Below are 13,241 nucleotides of genomic sequence, written 5' to 3' on the forward strand. Positions count from 1 at the left end.
CTACAACATCCAATTTCTCCAGCTTCAATCAGGATCTGATGGTTGACAGTATCGAATGCGGCTGACATGTGAAGCAGCACCAAAAAGGCTGCCTGACCACTGTCAGCCCGCATTCTTGGGCCATCCAAAACTGCAACCAAGGCAGTCTCGGTTCCATGTGCAGGACGAAACCCGAATTGGGCTTCGTCCAGCAACTCGTTATCCTCGATGTATCTTGAGAGAGATTTTGGCACTACCCTCTCCAGAATCTTAATTGGGTAGGGCAGCAAGGAAATTGGTCTATAGTTAGCGGGGCATTGGGGATCCAGTGACGCCTTTTTTAGCAATGGGGAAATGACTGCTTTTTTCCAACAGTCCAGAACTACAGCATTGCTTAAAGATTGACAGCAAACGTGGTAAAGGTGCGGAAGAAGTTCGCTGCCAAAAGATTTCCAGAATTTATGGGGGAGTTGGTCCAAAGGAGAACCTGAGGAAATACCAGCAGCAATTGCGTTAAATTCCTCTAATGAGGGAACCTGGAAATGGTACAGGACTGTCAAATGTTCCCTTTCATTTATACACCAAATTGTTAACATGTCATTTCCAGTATGCTGGCACATATCGTTGTTTCCCGAAGGTTTAAGACCATTTAAGATTTTACTGATTTTCTCCTCAAAGAAAAGTGCCAAATTATCACATAGTTCCTGTGATGCTGGAATGTTAGGTTTAGCACATTCTGGATTGGCCAGGCCTTTCACTAGGCCAAAGAGAGTTTGAAACTTATTAGTTGAGTCTAAAATAGTCTCCTCAAGATGATTGGCCTTGGCCTTGCCTATCAGCTCCTTGTAGGTTTAAAGTAAGTTTTTTAAAACTGCTTTATCTGATTCCAGATAATTCCTCCTCCACTTCCTTTCCGCTTGTTTGCAATTAGTCTTCATCGACCTAAGTTCTTCGTTGTACCAGGGAGCGGAAGGTTTTAAACGGCTTTTAACTTTCCTTAGAGGTGCTAATTGAACCAATTAACTGGTGATCTGATGGCATAAGTTCAGATAATTCACTGCCACCGAATCATGCAGGACATAACTGTCATCAACAAGCCTGGGGAGGTCCGTCAATTTTGTTATTTTGGACCATTCCCTCCTGGTATGAGTAGATGACCTACCACCATCATATGATTATCAATTTTAATGGTCTGTCCAGCATTGAGGGAGTATTTCCTTTACAACTAGATTAAGGTCAAGCACATGGCTCCTCTGGTGAGTAGATTGTAACACCAGCTGTTGTAAGTTTACATTCTTACAGGACTGGCAAAGTTCCTTAACAGCTGTGTCTAAACTGCCATTCTCTCATAGGTTCAAATCTCCAAGATAAATAACTTAGAGTGAGAGTTTGATCAGTTATATATGATATCAGTCAGTTCTTGATAAACATGGGCAGCGCTCCCTGGTGGTCTGTAACACAGTAAGCCAGGGTTAGACCTGTCAGCCCTTCAGGTGGTCCCTCCTACTTATTTATTTATTTTTGTTCCCCTTCTGCCTCCTAACCCTTGTTCTTTTTATTTCCACTGGAATTTTTAGGTGTTGTCCCAGGGGCTAGGTACTCCTTGATCCTAAAATCTTTCTTAGGCCTAGAAGCCCAACTGTTAACCTGAAAATTTAGTTTTACAAAATGGTGGCTTGTAACTTCCAGAACTGCTCACCTCAGAAAATGGACCCATAGGGTAACATAGGGACACTCTAGAACCTTCCAGCTGGTTCTAGTGGCCTGAGGCTAGCCTATATAAGGCCAGGGACAGGGCAGCCATTATGTAGAGTGTCCAGAGTACCTGAGAGAACCTTGTAAGGAGTGAAGCATTAGTGTAGGGAGGCCAGCACAGTGATAAGAGGTAGATTGTCCCTAGGTTCAGCTGCCCTACTTTGCTGACGTAGCCCCCTATCTTCTGACTGAGCCCTGATAGACTGTATCGTTTTTAGGCTCCTAAAAGCCATAGAGCCTCCTACCTTAAGACGACGTTAACGGACTAGGGAAGACCACAGGGGACAGGTCCTGAATAAAAAGGAGATTCTCCTGCCCTGGTTTTTCCCCCTTTCTCCTGAGTGACCCCGCCGGTAATGCTCGCTGTGGAACTGTGGGGTTAGGAACATCTTTGCTCCTTTCCTGAGTGACTTCCTGTTCATAAGGAAATAGACCTACCCGGTGGCGCTTGGTGAGTGGCTACTTCGTCATCATTCCACTGACGCTAATTCCTGGGCCCCTGTTGTGGAAAGTCAGCCGGGAGGGTCTGCCTGAGGTCAGTGGAGCAGCGAGCGCAGCAGACCGTATTGCGGAGAACAGCGAGGCAGGCAAGCGGGTTTCCGGAAGAGAAAGGGGCGTGAAACTGAAGGGGCCCGGCCTGCGTCGTTCCCCCCCCCCTCTGACGAACGCGAGGAGGGCGGGACACGGAGCAGGGAGCTGTGAGGAAGACTTGGCGTAGCCCCGACCCCATCAGCTGCTTTGCATTCCGCAGCGCCGGGGGCGGAAACCACAAGGAGCTGAGTTACCGGTGGATCGAGGCAGCAGGAACAAGTGTGGGACCGCCTCCAACCACGCGGTAAGACCGAGGAGTGGAGAGCGGGCCCCCGGGTCAGAAAGGGCCTCTTACCCGGCTTTGGGGTAGTGGAGGGAGGGGTGAGCCTTCCGAATTTGACTGGAAAGTCCGCCTTCACTGACTAACAGCTGACGGGCTTGGAGCAATTTCTTTTTCCGCTGTTGTGGTAATCGAGTAAACCAAACTCATGGAGTGTGCGACATCATAACTGTCTAGTCGTACACGAAAAGGCTGCCTGCAGGAAAGCATTCCACAGGGTGAAGGGCAACTTGCAGCCTTAGGAGAACAGGGTTACTGCTATAAGGCCAAACAATTGGTGCTGACGAATGGAACTGTGAACAGCTTGTAATGTTAATCTGGACAGTGTAAACTAAAAAGGCTGGTTGGGGACAAAGAGAATATTCTGGTTGAGGGCTTATCGGAGCACCATTCCCTTTAGGCCTGGTATTACTGCACTATTCGAGGGACTGTTGTTTGTAACCTCAGGTTCAATATTGCAATGAGTGTACATGGTTAATGAATAAGCCTAGCCTAACGGTAAGAGAGATCTAAGCTTGTTAAATGCCAGGTCCGTGACATATAAATATTTTGCTTGTCTAAAAAGAAGGAATTATTGTAGAACCCTCCTGTCAGAGTGATGGGGAGGGAAATGTCATTAATGTTTGATAAAATTGTCCTATTGCCAATAATTTCATGTGGAGCTATTTTGTGCTGAAACTAAAAGTCTGCTAAGTAACAAAGAAAAACAAGAGATTATTTTTATAAAACAGCTCGTATTTTTCCAACTCTGGTGTAGAGTCATTCTTTTTCTAGTGGATGTGCACTGAGAGACTGTTGATGTGAAGCAAGCTGTGTGCAATCTGCCTTGGAGTTTAGACTTAACTGCTCTGTGCTAAGCTACCCTATGTAGTCTAGGACTCCTGGTCTAACAGCCAGTATACAGGACGCCACTGGTGCCTTTAAGTGAGAACCCTAATGACTCAATTCCCGGCACGTCCACTGTGCAGAGTGGGGTAATATTCCAGATATCTTTATAAATGTAACCCACTCCTCCACCTCTTCCATCCCGCCTGGGCTTATGAGGAATTTTGTAGCCTGGAGGACATGCTATTCCCAACTCCACTTCACTATCTATTCGTGTCCAAGTTTCGGTAAGAAACAGGACATCAAGATCATAATCATTCAATAAGATGGAGATGTCCACATGATGTTTATTCAAGGATCTAACATTGAGCAATCCACAGTTACCCCAACAGTACTTTCTTGAAGGGATGCTTACCCGACCTTGTGCCATTTTCATTACCCGTGGACCCAGCTCTCCGAGTATCAAGCCGGACACGCTCGTCACTAGAATAGACCAAACGGGGGTTAACTGGGGCAGCTTGTCTTGCGCTAAGCACGTCCGAGGCGCGGACGGGCGCAGACGGGCTTGCCTTTGGCATGCCGTCGCTACGCCCACTGTGCGCGCCCGCTGCGCGCTTGCATCACCTCCATTAAATAGGGAGAATGCAGGTGTAACAGCTAGAACGCTACCCAAGATGACGTCGCCCCGGTGACTCGCTCTGACAGATGAGTACACCAGCACATCAAGGGAGCGTGAATGCAAGTGACTGTGTAGCAGCAGAAAGAGGTAGGAAGTGCAAAGAAACAGAATTATTATTAATAAAGAGCGTATTTATAAACAAGCACAGTATAAAACACAAAATGTCCCCTGAAAATGTTGCAGCCTAAAGTGCCCAGCACACTAAAATTAGCGCTGCGATAATTAGGTATTAGTTTAGGTCCTACAGTTCCTTAAAAAAACTGCTATGTTAAAAAAAACATTTTGATAAACAATTTTATTGTTTTCTTATTGTATAACAGGTCACAGTGGAATCGATAGAAACCATAGTCAGCTATAACAAACCACCATTGTATACATCTGAGTAATGAATGACACTGTCATAAATACATGCCACAATCACGTCAACACTTTAAGCATGAATCTATATCCACAGTATTAATCCATTTGCCCCACACCCTGTCATGTTTGACACAATATGAACTAAAGATGGGCAATCTTTTAAGTGATGTCAGCTTTTAAGAGAAAATTACCATTGATCCAAGTGCAAAACTTTTATTTAAAATCCAATGTCTAACTAATGAGGCTTTATTAGCTGGAGACATATGTGAGTGAAAAAGAGTTTGAATTCCTTAACATCAAAGATCCAAAAATGCCAAGCATTTATGAAATTTCAAAAATTCATAAAAACTCCAAGGATCAACCATATCATCCTATTGTGGCGACCATTGGATCAGTTACTGAACCATTATCCAAATATATAGACAACTTTCTGCGGACCAGCATACCCGTTATTCCATCCCATATTAAGGACACTAAAAAACATCATTAATAAAGTGGAAAATCTTCCCTTTTATCCGCAATGTCATACTCTGGTAACATTGGACATAGAGTCCTTGTACAGTAAGGAAACCCAGTTAGAGGCACGTGAAGCGGTGGCGTGGGTCATAAACACTTATAACATCACCTGTCCAAAAATCTTTTTACTAGAATGTCTTCAGATTTGATTTGATTGTTCAATTTATAGAGCGCAGCGAATGCCTGGAGGCGTCTTGGCGCTGAGGACTCAGGGAGTTCGAAGCTAGTATGTAAATGGAACTAGATATCAGTTTGGAAAAGCCAGGTTTTTACTTTTTTTCTAAATGCTGGAAGATATGAGCTATTTTTTAATTGTTAGCGGAAGTAGGTTCCAAAGCCTGGCGGCTCCCAACAAAAAGCTCCTTCCTCCCCAACGGCTCTGCCTGCACCTGGGCACTTGCAACAGTCTACGTTGTGCAGATTTGAGGTTCCTGGATGGTGCATAGTATATTATACGTGAGGTTAGATAAGCAGGGCCCTTTCCATGCAGTGCCTTAAATGTGATACAAAGAGTCTTAAAATAATCCTCTTCTTAACCGGGAGCCAATGCAGAGCTCCCAGCTGTTGAGAAACAGATTCATGCATAGGGATGTTCATTATCAGTCTGGCTGCTGCATTCTGCAGGCGTTGCATCTTTTTCAGGAATTGGGTTTGGATCCCTACATATAGTGCATTGCCGTAATCCAGTCTTGAAAAGGCCAGCGTAGTCACCAGCATTTTTACTGCCTCCGACGGCACAAAAGGTCGAACCTTCCGAATCATTTTCAGAATTGACCAGAAACTGGAGGTAAGGCAATTTGTTTGGCTGTCAAGGTCAGCCTACAGTCAAACTTGATCCCAAGATTTTTTGCCTTAGTCCCCTAGAACTACAGCCCACCACCTCCGAGACCAAGTCAAAGGATTAGCGCCCAAAAGAAGCACTTCTGCCTTACTGCCATTCAGTTTAAGACAGTTGGATTGCATCCAAGAATTGACACGGGTCATGCAGTTCTTAAAGCGATCGGCTACCTCATCTTCGTTATTGTTGATGGACACAACAATCTGCGTGTCATTCGCATAAGAAATAACCGAAAAACCAAACTGTCTAATCAGAGTAGCCAACGGGGACACGTAAATATTGAACAGTGTAGGGCTCAACGGCGAGCCTTGTGGCAAACCGCACTAAAGGTTAAAGGTTTGGGAGCTGGCCTCACCCAATTCCACACGAAAAGATCTTTCTGTAAGATATGATGTTAGAAGGGTCAAGGCGAAATCTTTGACGCCCAGCTCAGATAGTCTATTGGAAAGGATTTTGTGGTTGACGGTATCGAAGGCCGACGACAGGTCTAATAGTATCAAGGCGGCCTTCCCGCCCTCGTCCAATGTCTTCCTTAGCTCCTCACTTGAAGCAATGAGGGCAGTTTCCGTTCCATGTCCCTCTCTAAACCCGAATTGGGAGTGGTCAAGCAGATTATTAGATGAAACAGAAGCGGTGAGCTGGGTGTTCAGTAAATTTTCAAGGACCTTAGAGCAGAAAGGAATTATGGAGATTGGCCGATAGTTATTAGGCTCGGCAGGGTCTAGATGAGGTTTTTTAGTAGAGGTAACACCAATGCAACCTTCCATAGTTCAGGGAGTTTTCCATGCTGTATTATTCCTGCGAATAGGTCACTCAATTGTTCGCCAAGGGTCTCTGGAAAGAGATGGAAGACTTTTGGAGGGCAGAAATCAGACGGAGCCCCTGATTTTGTGCCCATTATGATTTTAGTGATTTGATCCAAAGTTGGAGGGGTGAAGGCGAAGCCGGGAGAGCTCATTGTAAGGGTGCTCCTTTAGGATGTAGATTCAGCAGGAAGCTGGGTAAATGTTTTATATACTAATTCCACCTTATCGGCAAAAGTCTGACCCAAAACATTGCACAGTTCTGGGTTATTATCTGCTCTCTCCTTAGTCGGGAGTTTAGTACGTTTTTTGATGGTAGCAAAAAGCACTTTACTTGACTTTTTGGATATCAGTATTTTCTTAGTGAAATAGTTGCTTTTTTCTTCCACAATCAACTTTTTGTATGTGGCTAACGTCTGGGCATACTTCATTTTCAGATCTTTGTTATAATTATACCTCCATAGTTTTTCAGTTCCCCTACATAGTTGCTTCTGTTTCCTCAATTTATCAGAGAACCATGGTTCGGAGGCATTATTTCTTCGTGAGATAGTAGTTTTTAAAGGTGCTACTATATTAGAGACCTTAGTAATCCATGATGTTATGTTTTGCGCTGCCTGATTAGCTTCTACCTGTAAATTTGGTTTATTTAAACTTAAAGAGGTTTGCAGAAGGTCGGGTCAATCTTAGTCCAATCTCGGTACATGTGTGATGTCAAAGGCTTGATCCCTGTCTTGTTTTGGGCTAAGACTCTAATTATAAATATGACGGCCCTGTGGTCGGACCATTGTACTGGAAGAACCTCCTGTATTTTAATAATAGGGTTGGAAGTAATTGGCCATTGAGAATATGTCCGGCTATGTGCGTACTTTCTTTGACCAATTGTTCCATCCCTAAACCGGACAAGGTAACTATAAGTTCGGTGTTTTTAGGATCCGAAATAAGCTCTAAGTGGTGATTAAAATCACCAAGGATGGTGTAATTTACATAATTAATGCTAGTTTCCAACAAATGGGTTAAGTTTATCTACCAGAGAGGCTTGGACTTTTGGTGGGAGGTAAATCAATAGGCCATTCCATGCTTCATTGGGGCTCAGTTGTATCTGGAAAGATAGAAGCTCACAGTCAGGTGAGGTGCCCAGAGAAGATGTTATTATGGGTATGCCCTCTTTCGAGAGGATGGCCAACCCACCACCTCTTTTGTTAGATCTATCTACCCTAGTGATCTGGAAACCTGAGGGAAGAGCTAGGAGCAAATCTGGATCGGATGAATCGTTCGCCCAAGTTTCTGTGACAAATACTAGGTTGAGACTATGACTTTCAATCATTTCAGCCATCTCTATGTTATGCTTGATTAGTGAGCGGGTGTTCAATAGCATAGCTTTTAACTCTCTGGTAGCAACAGAATATGTTGGAACAGCTGGGGACCTAGCTTGTTTAGTTGTCATAAAGTCGAACTGCAGTTTGCAGTGTTCACATACATGAGGTTCCATTAAGGGATCGAACTTATGGCAGCGGGGGACGCTGGGCCAGGGCAGTGACTTATTAAGTCCTCTCTTGAGTATCCTCAACGGGCCTGAGTGTGGGGACCAGGGGTTCTGGCCTTCTGCCCGGGCCAGGCATGGACGGGCGCAGATGGGCTTGCCTTTAGCGTGCCACCGGCGCGCCCGCTGCGCACATCCGCTGTGCGTGCGCTTCAGGTTAACTTTAAGTACCGGTGGGCACGTGTGGGCTAGAGCGCTAACCCAACCGGAAGTTGTGTTTCCTCCTACAAGGCCCTCCGAGCAATCGGCACCAGCCGTGTCGGACCATGCCCAGGAGTGTACAGGTGGGAGATGTGTGGCTTAAGCAGTTTTAAAAACAAATTCTGACCTTAGCAGCAATATTTAAAAACCAAGTTCTGCTTAAACAAATTCCAGCAACAATTGTTACCAGCGCCGCGTAGCTAACAGCGTCTCCGCTGCGATTGTCTTATCTGAAAACACATTTGAATTTGGTAACACGCTATGTAAGCAAATCAAAGGTGTAAGCATGGGGGCATCCTACGCACTTTCAGCAACCAACATCTACATGGTATTGTTTGAAAAGAAATCTATTCACGACAAGATTGCACCATTTTACGAATATGTGTCACATTGGTCCCATTATATCGATGACATATTTCTCATTTGGATCAACACGGCTGAGTTACTATAGAGTTCCCGGTGAGGCTTAATTTGTGTGACACATTTTTTTAATTCATGGCACACATTAGTCATTACCAAGTAGAGTTCCTAGATATTTTAATTCGCCATAACAATGGTATTCTTGAAGTAGACCTTTATGTGAAACCCACAGCTAGAAACATTTTGTTGCAGTTCGAAAGCTACCATCCACGAGTGAAAAAACAAAGTATTCCTTTCGTACAGTACTTACGACTTCGTCCTAACTGTTCCAATCTTCAGGACTTTTGATCTCCAAACTAGCGCCATGAAAGAAAAATGTATCAAGAAAAATTATCCGAAATGCCTCATACGCGAATCTTTCAAACGAGCCAGATTTTATGACAGAGATCCCCCGGCTAAGATCACATCTTCGCTCGCTGGTAACACAACTTGTATGTGTCACCAAACATTCTATGATGAACAAAGCAGTGAGACAGATAGGATACTCTAATTGACACACTCTCAACACTCCAAGGAGGAAAGATTCCAAACTGCCAAAGCCACTCACAGAAATAAGAACATCAAAGATATGATTGTACACTCAGGCTTTGCTAAAGGTCCCGCTTTTGTTCAGAAAATATTGACGGCACTGCCCCTTGAAGGGAACTTTTAAATGTAATCAATGCAAAGCATGTGCGACTGCTATTGAAGGAAACAGTCTCACACATAATGGGTATACTGTACATGCTAACAAATTTACCAACTGCAAAATCAACAACCAGATCTACCTTTTGTTATGTCCTTGTAACTTAGGTCACGTTGGTGAGACAGCATGTGCACTGTCTACGCGATTAATGGAACATCGATTGGCAATAAGTATGTCGTAGCTAACGGCCTCTTCGGTTAAACTTTACCTAGACAAAGACCACAATGCCAATGACATCAGATGGCATATCTTAAAAAAAATTTAATTATGCAAAAATCCAAAAGTTGTGAAGTTCGTAAAAGGCTAGAGGTCTTTTGGATTTTTGTTCTTGATACACACAAAAGAGGACTCGCCAATGAAATTCAGTGGAAGAATGCTTTCAGATATGGTACTTAGATCTGACAGTATCTCTCCATATGATATAAGCCTTCCCTTTTACTTTTGGACACCGGTCCCATCGAAGGTTGCACGTGACTTTTTTGCGCCTTCAAGTCCGATGATGCTAGTTCCATCATCTGCATTTAAGATCTTTATTTTCGTTGTAACATTTCCTCCGTTGTTTATTCCCATGATTGAGCATTACGGCATAAGAATTTTGATTCCCACTAAATCATGCAGAGAATGTTATTTGAGCCCATTCTGAGTTATTCATTCTCCATTAGAATTTTACTCTCTGTTTTAACCATTTTGCCAAGTGCCGTAATGCCCCAGCGTGGTTGGTTTGTATTGTATATTTTTTTAGTTAAGTCTGCTGACATTTCACAGTCCCGATCAGTTTCCATATGTTTTCTTTTACTGTGACAGAGTCTTTCTTTTATGTTCAAACTCCGCACGTAAGTTTCCACCCGACGTCTCAAATTTGACTTGTTGAAGTACGTAGTTTAGCCGCTTGCAAGACACTATTCAAATTCCTTTAAGCCTTTCCTTGCTCAAGTCTTGCAAAATATCCTTTGTTTGACTGAGACGTAAGTGAAGTGTGAGCAGATCTCTGAGACCGCGAGTTAGGTTGTTAGCTCTTGTAAAGAATTCATTGATATATAACCTATGTTGTTATCACTGGACTCCCTATTTTGTCCCACATACGCGTCAAAGCATTTACCTATGGTTTCGTTATTTTCTCTTCTCCCTAGCTTTGTTTGATCGAGACATTAGGTGAGTGAAGTGTGGGTAGATTTTTTAGACTGCGCGTTAGGTCGTTAGCTCTTTAAGAGTTAATCTGTTGGGCTGTCTAGTACCTTATTTTTGTCGGGACGACATAAACTTTCATTGCTATATAACTAATGTTGTTATCATTTGACTCCCTGTTTTGTCCCAAATGCACACTAAAGCTGATAATCATGGTTTCGTTGTTTTCTGTGCTCCTTGGCTAGTTGAGCGCTTGAGTCCGGAGACTATCTCGATTGGTGATACCCCCTGTAGTGATGCTTATCTTCTTTAGAGCTGTGGGCTTGTGCTGTAGAATGTGATATTAGAATGTTAGCATGTCATGTAGTATGATTCTTAGAGTGTTTGCCAGACCTGTATTCTACTTCGAGCTGGCAGCACCTTTAATACTTACTGCTTGGGAATTCCGAGCAAAACTTACAACCGGGTAAAACCGTGAGTTTACTGTTATTTGCACACACATTCCCAAGGTTAGGGTACGCCTTAGGGTGCGTATACTGCCTAGGAATCTCGCATTTCTTTATGGTCCTGATTAAAGCTTTGCGAAACATAGCAGTTTGAAAGCAGAAACATGTCGACCTTTTAACACACAAAGGACATATCTGACTCGAATTGATTGTCAATAATGTCCGAACCACCATTTTTAATACTGGTAGTCTGACTCTTTATTAAATTCACTTTGGAGTACAGCCTGCCATTTTTTTATTTCACTTTTTGAACACTGTTTCACTTCACGTCTTTTTCAAACCTGCTCCGCTGTAATACAGGCGTGGTAGCATACCAAGGAGACACTCGGTCTCCCTGATAAAACCCTATGATGAAGCATGTCATCAACTATGTTGATGAGTGAGGGTTTTACTTATAAATACTAATCATTCCAGTTTGACACTCTTCTGTGTCCTTCCTTTATGTAATTCAGTTTCTCCTTAAACAGCATCTGCGGTTTTTTGGAGAATATTTATCCGGGTAGGCACACCTTGGGTACTGCATTTTTTTCTTATTTTTTCCTTCTTTCCAATGTCTTTGTCGCTCCTTTGTTGTTTCTAAGTATTTTGATTGGGGAATAGGATTGTCTTGTATCCCTAGCTCTCTTGTTGTTTTTGATATACTTCAGTTGCCAGTCACAGAGTGGCAGTATTGGACCTACGATGAGCAAGCCCAGCACAAAGGGGGTAGCTTGGCTCAAGTGACAAGGCAAGTGAAGGCTTTAGTGACATTCTGCGGTCCTCTCAATGACAGTACCTCTGTCTGACTCCTCCTCCTCTACCGTTCCCTCCGGATGCGCTTCCACCCAGGCTCGCAGACTAATACGGAGCTCCTCTCTTTTGGCCCCTCGCCTAACGAACACTCCCCTTTCCTGACAGAAATCCTTGAGCTGCGCCACAGTATAGGTCTCCAGCTCTGACATGTCGAATTCCATCTTGCAAGTGAAAAGTGTGGACAACCACCCTGAAGTAGGTTACAAGGATAGGAAACTCTGAGGGTCACCTCCACCCACCTCCAGAAGAGAATTTGGAAAAAGCAAAATATTGAATTGGAGGGCCGCTGGGAGGAAACTCCGGGTGTGTACCTGTGGGGCACACTGAATTATTATGGGGTCCAAAACAAGCACGGCTCGTAATCCCACCCGCTGAGCACCAATTTTATGTTGGACCTGCGATGGGCAAGCCCAGCACAAAGGGGGTAGCTTGGCTCAAGTGACAAGGTAAGTGAAAGCTTTAGTGTTAAGCCGGCTCTGACCCAATAATAACTCCCTGTACAGTCACCAAAAAGAAGGACACCACACCACTGCTGTAGAAAAATATGATTCCTTTATATAAAAATTCTCTATTGTGAATAGGGTTCAATTGGGAAAGCACATACACATTTCTTTTAGTCACACATTTCTGGGTTTCAATTTTAAAATAAATACCATAAATAATATCAAGAATAAATATCACCAATAAATAGAATAAATATCACTAATAAATAGAATAAATATCAGGAATAAATATCACTTTTGTAAAGCAGAATAAATACTGGTTCACTTAAATAAACAACCACATGTTCATTCTGGTATCGCTGCCACCATTTAAATACTTCAGAAACATTACACTTGCAATACGTTTCAGTTTGGAAAGATTACTCTTACAGTTTGTGTTGGTTTCAATGATAATGCATATGGGCTTCTCTGGGCACAGAATGAGTTTTGGGACTCTTTAAGATTCAATCAGGGAGTATGCGCGTGTATCTAAAAGGCAAGGAAACACAGTGAATACGTCATTTACACTCTGCTGCCACCGGGATGAGATCTCTGCTTGCCGGTGGGGTCTAAGCGTGCCTACGGGCTTGTCACCGCTAGCACTAGGGCGGCATCAGTTCAAAGTCTTTAGACTGACGAACGGGTTGCTGGATAGGTCACACAATCTTCGCGCTCAGTCAAGTAAATGCCGGTTCACAGTTCTTTCACAACGCTGCTCCCCACCTGAAGAAACGGGCCCACCTCACATTGGCTGCAATCAGGAAGCGATTCAGTCAGGGCACAGCACTTCTCACGCCAGCGACGGGGTTCTCAGGGGCTCCACGGACCTCCCTCCGACTTCCTCATACAGGGGTGGTTCCCGCC

General features: G+C 43.7%; 1 protein-coding gene across 1 annotated transcript in view; it reads right to left on the reverse strand.

The window, feature by feature from the left end:
• Positions 1–13,241, reverse strand: part of ACOX3 (acyl-CoA oxidase 3, pristanoyl) — a 474,351-nt gene that overhangs the window by 456,233 nt on the left and 4,877 nt on the right. The gene's annotated exons all lie outside the window — the stretch shown is intronic.

Source organism: Lissotriton vulgaris, chromosome 3_2 (genome assembly GCF_964263255.1).
Source record: "Lissotriton vulgaris chromosome 3_2, aLisVul1.2, whole genome shotgun sequence".
In the NCBI taxonomy this organism is placed as follows: Eukaryota; Metazoa; Chordata; class Amphibia; order Caudata; family Salamandridae; genus Lissotriton; species Lissotriton vulgaris.